This window comes from Cervus canadensis, chromosome 1, assembly GCF_019320065.1.
Source record: "Cervus canadensis isolate Bull #8, Minnesota chromosome 1, ASM1932006v1, whole genome shotgun sequence".
Taxonomy (NCBI): domain Eukaryota; kingdom Metazoa; phylum Chordata; class Mammalia; order Artiodactyla; family Cervidae; genus Cervus; species Cervus canadensis.
Genome location: NC_057386.1, coordinates 41,411,344 through 41,420,627, shown reverse-complemented (window position 1 = coordinate 41,420,627; position 9,284 = coordinate 41,411,344).

Genomic DNA, 9,284 nt, shown 5'->3' with positions numbered 1-9,284 from the left:
CCAGTATAGGCTGTGCTAGATATAGAAATGTAATGCTTTTTTCATTCTCTTCAAAGGTCAGTTTGTTAGTTTACTTTTTCTACTTAGTGCAACACCTATCATTGGCTTGTCACCTTAGATCTGACACAAAGGTAATATAAACCAGGACCAGTCAGATGTACTCCTTGCTTAGATTTCATGTTCAGAAGATCTAATATTTGGGACCTCCCTGGTGGTCCAGGGGCTAAGATTCTGTGCTCCCAATGCAGGGGGCCCTGATCAGGGAACTATATCCCACAAACCCTGCAGGCCACAATGAAGACTGAATATCTCATATGCAGCAACTAAGACCCAGCATAGCCAAGTAAATAATTATTTTTAAAAAAAACTAATAATATTTTTTCCATTTACACAAGTATCAGAGTCCCAGTGTTTGCAAAAGACTTCTAGAAATTTGGGAAACACAGATAAGCTAGTCAAGCTGATCCTTAAAAATGAACTTTAAAAAAAATGATATAAATATATGTATATAAAGCATCATCAGTACACTAGCTGAAAGCACAGACCTTCATTTTAGACAAACCTGAGTTTGAATCCTGACTCTACTGACTGAAACTTGGAGTAAGTTCATGAACTAGCTGTGCTTCAGCGTCTTCACTTCTAAGGCAAGGGTACAAAGAGTACCAACTTCATAGATTTTCTTTGAGGATTAAATGAAATAATGCACATAAAATATTTAGAACAGGGGCTGGACACACAGAAAGCATTCCAAAAAATGCTAGCTATTATTTTTGTTGTGACCCTCATAATTACTACCATTCTGCCACACAAATTATTAATACCTGAAGTAGGTGTGGTCATTGTGACAGATTTCATGGACTGGCTCCCACAATATCCACTCCGACCCTTTCTAAAATCCCCAACACCTGAATTCTTTTGTAACTAAGGTTTTACATATGACCCAGCTTCTGCTGAGTATATGCATGTGAGCCCCAGAAAAGTGACAGTGATGCAAATGAAGTGACAGTTTCACGTGGGTGGATCCATTTTCTTGTGAGAAGGACAGTGGAGAAACTCTGGTAAAAGTTCTAGTGTCCAGAACTCTCCCGGCAGTCCAGTGGTTACGTTTTGATTTTAAAACAAGGACAGAAATAAATGAGAAAGCTGGTAAAACTGAAACCACACTTCACCCAGGACTCCAGCCATCACACACTTCCACTGCAGAGGGTGTCCCATCCCTGGTTCAGCAGGATTCCATGCAGCCCGTTGTAGCTAATACAAAAAAAAAGTTCCAGTGTCCAGTACCTCGTCTCATAGGTATTGAGTGGTAAGCAGCCACAATGGCGTTTCCATGAAAACAGTCCTGTTTATGGTTGCTCATTTCTCCAGAGACTGTCCTGGCTGTGTGGCATGTCAGCCTGTTTTCCTGGCACTGGTGAAAATCCTCCAGCCCACCTAGTAGCCTGCTCTAATCCTGTTCTGTTAAAACTAGCTGGAGTGAATTCTGTTGCCTGCAACTAAGGACACGGTGATTATCAAGCGAACAATACATAATTATCAGAGTAATCCTAATTACCACAGTCAAAAAGTTTTCTTTACCAAGTATATTCTGTTTCCTAAAGGGATCAAGATCAGCATGTATAAAAACCCTCAAAATGCATTCACCCTAAAAGATACCACATGAATGGAAACTTGTTTTGTTGTTGTTGTTTTTAAAGGCTTAATTTTCTTCAGCAGCAGAAAGGGGGTCCCAGAAAGTCAGTTAGTGTGTATATGTACTCGGCTCAGTGTGTTGTATATGGTCATTAACATCCTACCCTCTAGGATGGCACCCAGGAGTGTGCTCAATTATAATGATAAGAATGACTTGAAAGACACTAACAAGGGCATTGAGACCCATCTCCAGACAGATTTTGAACTGATGAAAAATGACAGTGTGATGGGTGGAGTGCTGGGTGAAGTGTGGTTTCAGTTTTACCAGGTTTCTCATCTGTTTTTGTTCTAATTTTAAAACCATAACATAAAATTCTTTCCTCCTACAAACACTGCTCTTCAAGGCATCTTCTCTGAGTGAGACAGAGGCCATCTTTGACAATTCTCTTGTCATTTAATACCTAATTTCCCATTTTTCCCCTTTACATCCTCCTGGAAAAGTGAAATGACCACTTCAGTGCAGATCAGGGAACTTCCCACAACACTGAACTAATAGGCACAACTGTCAAGTGCTTAAGTTACTTATGTCTTTCTCCAAAAAAGTTCATAGGAATGCTGGACTCCTGGCTTAGTCAGTCAGATGGTATATTTGTTTCCTATCACTGCTGTAATAGTTGTCACAAATTTAGTGACTTAAAACTACACAGATGTATTATCCTTACAGTTCTAGACATCAGAAAGTCTTAAATCAATTTTACTGGGATTTAGCCAAGCATCCACAGGACTTGTTCCTTTTGGAAATTTCAGGGGAGAATCCATTTCCTTGCATTTTTCAGCTTTTCCAGGTTGCCTGAATTCCTTGCCTTCCTCACATCACTTCAACCTCTTGTTTTCATGGCCACAACCCCACTACTGACTCTGACCCTCCTGCTTTCTTTTTATGAGGATCTTCAGGATTACACTGAGCCCAGTTGGATAATCCAGGACAGTTTGTTCATTTCAAAATCTTTAACGTTCCTTTAATGTATTTTTGGCATCCCTTTTGCCCTATATGGTAACATTCACACGTTCTGGGGATTGCGATATGGACATGGAGGTCAAGAACCAGAGTTCTAATCATGTTTGCTCAGTCTGTGGGGGCTTACTATAATGTTACATGGAGAAATTAGAGAATAGGAAATAAGAAAACCAACTGGCATTTAAGATACAACACGGATACCTGGTTATCTTTCTGGCCTCTCAGTAACAGATCTTTTGTTTGTGACTCTAGACTTCACTGATATCATGACTGTCTCTACTTCCTCTATTTCTTACTAACTATCTCAGCATCTCTCACAGTCAGATTTAACCAGACACCATCCCGCAGAAGGTCCTCCTTTTCTGTCATGCTCTTGTATCAGACATCTCATTGGCTGCGGTCTAGCCTATAAAGGACAACTTTTGAATCACGTGCCAATCCTTAGCCCAATCGGCTTTGGCCAAGGAAGCATGACCACAGGGCCCAAAACATAGCCCCCAGTGCATAGGAACCACAAACATTTTTCTCTGAAAGGGACCGAGAGGTGGCAAGCATTCAGAGATTGTCACAGACTCCTCTCCAAACAATCAATGTCATAGACTTCTCTCTAAACAAAAAAACAATCAATGACCTCAGAGTTTGGGCCATAATTTTTTACCACCTGATTTTAAGAACTGGTACGTTTATAAGCGCCTGTTACAAATGGGTTTTAGTTACCATTTACAAAGTATTCTTAAGAGAAAAAAAAATTGTAAAATGTCCAAAAATGAATAAAGAAGGAGTTTGCCAGGAAGTTATGATGTCGTAAAAGCTTGTAGTCTAATCACTGGCAAAGATATGCAACTCATTAAAAAAAGTCTTCAAGGTCAAAGGCCTTTATGATACTTCAGATTACATAAAGCAACACACTGAAATTCCCAGACCTTGAGCCATCCAAGAAAAATAACCCTTATAGCTTCCAGGACACTGAGTTTCATTCATTTGATAAACATTCACTGTCTTTCAAAGAGAGATGAGATCTAGGAAAGGGGAGAAGTCGTATGGAATGTAGCACAAACACAAACTGACTTCTCTTTAATAGGAATCAAAGAGAGTGTCACACTTATACTCTCGGATTATGTCAGATAATCATAGGTTCAGCCACTGGATTAGTCATATCATGAATTTCATAATCACTATGTAATTGACACAGACCTTTAAACAGTCCTTTCTTCCTGGAAGCCAGTTTATTGCTAGAATTAAATGAACTGTCACTCTGGGGAAAATGGAACCAACTTTTCACTTGGCTCACCTTGGCTGTGAGTAAGAAAGAGCTTTCCAGGAGTTCGTGTTCTTCCTCTCCAAGTTGTCCAAGTGGAAACAAGTAGATTGTCCTTAAAGATGCAAAGATTCTCCAAGTGGGAGCCTGGAGCAAAGGTAAAGGAGTGTTTAATGCCCAGACTATTAGAAGTAATGGAATGTGCTGTGTGCGTTTCCACTGCATCAATACCAGCATGTAATTAAACCTCCATGCAGCCCAGGCACATCCATTGTAGCCTTAGAGCCAGAAGAACGGTTCAAATCCCAACTTGGCCACTTGCCAGTCATGTGACCTTTGGCAAATGGGACTGACCGGGTGCATGTTCAAACAGGACTCTTGTCATGATTAAAATCAGGTAAAATAAAATGAAAGCAGGCAAAATGCAGTTCAGTGTCTGTGAATAGACGCCCTCCACAAACCTTACTCTTGTTATCCATCATCCACTCTCACCACCTCAGATCTCGAAGTCCTGTCTAGAGTAATGTCACACTCCTCAAATCACCAAACGCTTTCTCTCTTCTTTGATACTCATTCTGGGCTCTGCAACAGCCCACGAACTCCTTCTAACACCTAAATGTAGTCTGGGTGCTACCTGCGAGCACTCCATTCGGCTTTTGACGGATTTGTTCTCCTCCTCTATGTTCTAAGCAACTGTCTGTTATTTAAGAGCCTCCTCTCTTTCTTCCCCTCCAGTTCTTCATTCCTGGTCTTCTCTTTCCCTAATCTTGTCCCTCGAGAGGCCAAAGTCTACAGTGGATAGGAAATTTCCCGTCAGGTTTAGAATATGTGAAATGTGGTCAGCTTGAAAGAAGAAAAAAGGAAAGGAATCATGCCTGTTGCTTTATTTTTTTCCACATAAATTCAGCTCCTCATAAATTACTCCCTATCTTTATGCAGCTTCTCAACCTTCTTCTTTTTTGTTGTTGTTGTTTTTTTGTTCTTTAGCTGTTCCACCCAGCTTGCAGGATCTTAGTTCCCCAACCAGGGATTGCATCCAGACCCCAGCAGTGAAAGCACTGAATCCTAACCATTAGTTGTTGTTCAGTTGCCAAGTCCCGTCTGACTCTTTGTGACCCTATGAACTGCAGCATGCCAGCTTTTCCTGTTCTTCGCTATCTCCTGGAGTTTGCTCAAACTCATGTCCATTGAGTTGGTGATGTCATCCAAGCAGCTCATTCTCTGTCACACCCTTCTCCTCCTGTCCTCAATCTTTCCCAGCTGCAGGGTCTTTTCTAGTGAGTCCGCTCTTTGCATCAGGTGGCCGAAGTATTGGAGCTTCAGCTTCAGCATCAGTCCTTCCAATTCAGGGTTGATTGCCTTTAGGATTGACTGGTTTGATCTCTTTGCTGTCCAAAGGACTTCCCTCAACCTTTTCTTAATCCCCTTTGATTTATTGGCAAATATTGGGTATGATCAAGAGAGCAGGTTTTGTAGTCACACTGCATTTTCTGGCCTCCATGGCAGTCAAATTAGCACCAGATGACAGGGTTCTAGCCAGCTGGATGAGGGCAGATGTGTTGTATGTGACTTATATACTTGGCCCCCAAACATCTTACACTCTTCCACATTCTTTTTCTTCACCAGTTGGGTTGTTGGATAGAAAAGGTCTAAGGAAGAATTTCCAGGAGACCCTGGGGAGTTATGGGACTCCAGGATAGAAGGAGATTGCCCAGGAGAGCTGCCCAACTCACTGTGAGGTGAGGGGAAATAAATCTTTGTTGTTCTAAACCACAAAGATTTGGGAGCTCTGTGCTTTAGCAGCTGGTGGGATTTTTTTTTTTTTTCAATATTTGTTATTTATTTATTTGGCTGCCCTGGGTCTTAATTGTAGTGCCTAGGATCTTCGATCTTTGTTGCAGCCTGCAGAATCTTAGTTTGGACCTGTGGGATCTAGTTCCCTGACCAGGGATTGCCTGCTGCATTGGGAGCACAAAGTCCTTGCCCCTGGACCACCAAGGAAGTCTTTAGCAGTTAGTGTCAATTAACCTTTTAAAAGTTCCTACAATGTAAAAAGGGATTAACAATTGTTAGTTTTTATTAACACTATTATTCAATCAGCTTGTAATTATTGATGATTACGCGTATTTTCTCATGTGTTTTCCACAACTCCTCAGGAGGTAGATACCCAGGCCTTGCTCCCTCCCATTGTAGGACCTTCATCTGTGTTCTTCTTTCTGCCTAACCTGCTCGTTCCTGCCTTCTTCCCTTTGGCCACTACTCATCCTTGAGATTCATAGCTCAAGAGGAATTTTACCCATGAAAACCTTCCTCAACCATCTAGGCTTGCTCAGTGCCCCTTATCACATGACCTTGTAGGTCCCTACATTTTTCCTACAGAGTACTTATCACAATTTGCCCTTGCATGAATATTGATTTAATTCTTTGGTGAATATCTCCCTTCCCCACCACAGAGTAAGCACCAAGAGAGTGGGGGCCATCCTCTTTGATTCACTGTTGCATTCCCTGTGTGCCTTGCCCAGTGGCTGGCATATTGGACACGCTCAAAAATTATCTGGGTTGTGCACGTCTCTGCCCAGGGTGGGTCTCACAGGCTTCATAGTGCTTCATAGTGGGGTCAAATGTCTGTGGATGATTGAGCTGTCATCTTTGCAAGTTTAGAAACTTTTTCATTTTTCATGGAAGCCCAGAGATCTGGGAAATGATTCACAATAACCACACTTACAGGATATCTACTTCCTGGCCTTAAAGTCCCTGGGAAAATAAACTAGTTAATATTCAGAAATGCATTTGAAAGAGGATGGTTTTGAGAGGAATTTGTTTCTTCTAGGCTGGAGAATTAACCTGGCTGTCTTAAAGAGTGTGTGTTTCTTTTCCAAATACAGCTGTGATTAGATACCACTGAAGCCGTGCTTAGTGAAGGCCATAGCACATAATAGGAGCTCAATAAAGACCTGAATAACTATCTGTGAATCTTACTATTAATAGTTAAATGACTGACAACTGTACTTATACTCATTTTCTGGACCCATGCACATAATTACCTTGTGTTGTGATAGTATCTGTCCCTGTATCTGCACCATGAAAATTTAGGAAGAACTGGTGACCAAGAGCCAAACTCAAGACTACAGATTTCTTGAAGTTAAGAATCATCATCTTCCTCACCCCTACCCCACACCAAAAAAAATTTATTATCATGATGGCCAACATTTATCATGTACTTTTCCATAGGAAGCACTTTACCACTGTTGTCTAACCCTCATAACAACCTTGTGAGCAACAGCTTCATTTTCTAGATGAAGAAATGATGCCCAAACAAGATAAGGAACATATGGAAGATGACCTGACTAGTAAGCAGCAGAGCCAAGATTAGAACTCAGGCCTATGTCACTACAGAGTCTGCGTTCTTTTTCATCAAGTTCAGCACATTCCAGCCTGTAGTTGTTTTGGTATCCCTGCAACAGTTTGAAATGAACTTGTGTGTAAGGGACTTCTCTGGTGGTCTAGTGGCTAAGGCTCTGCACTCGCAATATAGGGGCTCAGGTTCAATCCCTGGTCAGGGAACTAGATCCCGCATGGTGCAACAAAGATTGAAGATCCTGCATGGCCCAACTAAGATCCAGCGCAGCCAAAAAATAAAAAAAAAACAAAACAAAACAGGTATGTACAGTCAAATCTGGGTTGCCAGGAGCAGAAAACAACTCTGGTTATTATAAAGAGAAAAGCGATTATAAGGCTACCCAGAATTTACAAGAAGCTGGAGAACTAGACAAAATTTGAGGTAGGGATGGAGCCTAAGGAGCAGAATATTGGATACTCATCTTTTAGCAGAAAAATCCAACCAGAATGCCTCAGACCAATCCTCTGAATGCACAGGGATCCTAACTTTCCATTCATCTTTGCTTCATTTATTCACAATTTAAAGTTTGGGTCATTTGCCCTTGTTCTAGCTAAGAGCAAGCAGGGGAAAAGATTGATCTCTAGACCTTTCTACTTCCCTAGTGGGATGTGAGGCTTTCTTTGACTCATAGAGTGGGAAGTTCCCCTAAATAGAGGGAGAGCTTTATACTAGGCAGTCACGAACATTGGCAAATGTCCTCTACATCACAGGTGAATTAACTCATATCCACTGCAATGACTGAATCACAATTTATGTTATATTTTAGTCCTCCTTGCTGATACGATTTTTTTCTTTTTTCTTTTTTTTTTTTGCCTGAACTGTGCAGGATCTTAGTATCTCAATCAGGGATCGAAACTGTGCCCCTAGCAGTGGAAGCTCCAATCCTTAACTCCTGGACCACCAGGGAAATATATCCTTGCCAATATTGGAGAAAACTCAGAAACACATTTACAAGTCACTATCTAGCATGCTTTATACACATAATTCAAAATTCACTTTGGTTTTCGAAGGTGACATTCTCTGACTGACATAGGGATGCTCCTTAATTGGAAGCCTACAGCCTCTTGCATCTGATTAAAGGAGCCCATGCATGAAACTGGCCATGTTTTCAGTTGAAGAAGACCATTCCCACCTGGGTAGGGGGCAGAGGGTTCTCCAGATCCAGTGGTAAGAATTGCCTTTTAATTGTTTTTAGGTAAACTATCACCATAATATCTCACAGCATGGACACTTCCTCCCTCTATGAAATCTCAGTACACCTGGCCTTCCTGCTGCTCACCTGCCACATCTGTGTTTACCTTCCTTTTAAACCCCAGGAAGGCCCAAAGGGGCTATGTCCATGCAGCTGGGCCAGGTGTGTCTGCAACAGTGGTAACTCCGTGCTTTGAATCCCGGTGGAGGCTGCAATGATCTGGGGCTTGAGGAGCAAGAGGCTTCCCAGTGTGGATCGGGAAGTAGAAGAAGGGGCCGCCAGCAGCTCTAGGGGATGAAAAAGTCCATCAGCCCCTCCCCAAAGCCTGCTCGAAATATCCGCATTGAACTGACGCTCTTTGTTTCTTTTTTAAATAAAATCACTTGAGGTGACAGAAAAACTTGAAAATGGCTATAATAAGACACTTGCATTACAGCTGTCCTGACTCTCTGAAATATATGACCAAGCTTAAAAAGACACTCAAGGTCAGAAGACACCACAGACTTGGCAACACCATCTTGGGTTCATCTGCCCTGAGACTGGCTCCTTAAAGTGACATGGTCACTTTTCTAAAACTCTTGCCTGCTTCTGAGCACACTGTCATGGAACTTCCTCCTCAGAACCATGTACACATGAATGTCCCTCTAGAACTGTTTATAGTGGATATCCCTCATGGAATAAAGCACTGTTATATGCCAAATCTAATATTTATTCAGTCTACTGAGAACCAAATTTAAGAAGTCTATTCATGAGCATTTTTTCACATCTTTGTATCAGTAGTTTT